Source organism: Cebus imitator, unplaced genomic scaffold (assembly GCF_001604975.1).
Source record: "Cebus imitator isolate Cc_AM_T3 unplaced genomic scaffold, Cebus_imitator-1.0 Scaffold112, whole genome shotgun sequence".
Taxonomy (NCBI): domain Eukaryota; kingdom Metazoa; phylum Chordata; class Mammalia; order Primates; family Cebidae; genus Cebus; species Cebus imitator.
In genome coordinates, this window is record NW_016107427.1 from 5,978,430 (window position 1) to 5,980,164 (window position 1,735).

Here is a 1,735-nt window from a genome sequence, read left to right on the forward strand (position 1 = left end):
TGCATGGCTTACCTAGCAGTTTTGAGAGCAAAGCCTTGAAAATGAATGAAGTGCCTTTGTATTTTCTGTTCCAATCTGTGATCTGGTGTGTGGAGGCTATTTTGATTATTCTTGACTGCACTTAAGTTTTGTTGTTGTTGTTGTTACAGTTTTTTATTTTTAAAATCTATCTTTGATAGGTTATTTTTCTTTTATTCTGTGCATCCATTCAACACCCATATTGAAACACTTTGGATATTTGTCCCTCCAAATCTCATGTTGAAATTTGGCCCCTAATGTTAAAGGTGGGGCCTAGTGGAAGGTGTTTGTGTCATGGGGACAGATCCCTCATGAATAGCTTGGTACCATCTCTGTGATAATGAGTGAGTTCTTCTTCTATTAGTTTATGCAAGAGCTGGCTGTTTAGGACAGCCGGCCACTTCCCCCCCATCACTCTTGATCCTTCTCTCATCAGATGACTCACCTGCTCCCTCTTCACCTTCCACCATGATTCCAAGCTCCCTGAGGCCCTCGCCAGAAGCCAGTGCTGGCACCATGCTTCTTGTACAAACTGCAGAACCATCAGCCAAATCCATCTTTTCTTTATAAATTACCCAGCCTCATGTATTCCCTTATAGCAGCACAAAACAGATTAAGACATATATGCATAGTTTTGTTCTTAGATCTTTTTGGTGTTGGTCCCAAGATAGGCTTTCCTTGCTTTTTTTCTTTTCTCAATGTCTCCTCGTTCACAATACAGGTCAGGCACAGGACCTGGGCCGAGGTATGTACGGGGTAGGTAGGTTAATTTCTCTCCTCTTTCTATGCAGTCAATGTAAGAACACAGACTGTGGTAAGCACCAGGAGGCCTAGATTTTGTTCTCTAAACCACTGTGGTTTCTGCCTGCTGATGAAAACACCTTGCACACTTATTTTTGGGTGGTAATTACTTTCCTAACTTGACACAAGATACTCAAAGCACCCAGATTTGTGTCCAGGGAAAATGACCACATGTGACCTGAGTGGAGAGCCATCCCTGTCTCCTGCTTTGGTCCGTGTCATGTGTTCTAAATTGCGCTTCTCTGCACAGGATGAAATTCAGTAGTATTCCCAGCAGAGAGAAGACAAAAGGGGAAGGCAAGCTGAGTTCCTAGGTAACAGCAAAGGACAGAAGGATTCCTGGAAGACAAATAGCAGGAATGAGAAGGAAAATGAAAGGGATCCTCAGAAAAAGGCAGAAAATTGGAGCCCCAAGAATGCCCCCATCAAGCCTTGTTGCAAACAGTGGAGGGAAGTGGCAAGCATTGAAGCTGAGAATTTTTTCTTTTTTTTTTTAAGTGTTCAATAAATGTTTATTATTTTTTATTTCTTCTTTTTAATTCCATTTATTTTATTACATTTTAGGTTTTGGGGTACATGTGAAGAACATGCAAGATTGTTGCATAGGTATACATGTGGCAGTGTGATTTGCTGCCTTCCTCCCCATCACCTACCTCTGGCATCTCTCCCCTTGCTATCTCTCCCCAACTCCCCAACCTCCACCGTCCCTCCCCTTATTTCCCCCCAACAGACCCCAGTGTATAGTGCTCCCCTCCCTGTGTCCATGCGTTCTCATTGTTCAACACCCGTCTATGAGTTGCGGTGTTTGATCTTCTGCTTTTCTGTCAGTTTGCTGAGAATGATGGTTTCCAGGTTCATCCATGTCCCTACAAAGGACACAAACTCATCGTTTTTGATGGCTGCATAATATTCCAAG

General features: G+C 42.9%; 1 non-coding gene across 1 annotated transcript; it reads right to left on the bottom strand.

Moving 5' to 3' along the window:
- Window positions 1-714: 714 nt before the first annotated feature.
- LOC119472690 lies at window positions 715-849 on the bottom strand. Its single transcript, XR_005201869.1, has one exon. It is a non-coding gene; the product is annotated as a small nucleolar RNA SNORA51 (small nucleolar RNA).
- Between the last annotated feature and the right edge of the window lie 886 nt (window positions 850-1,735).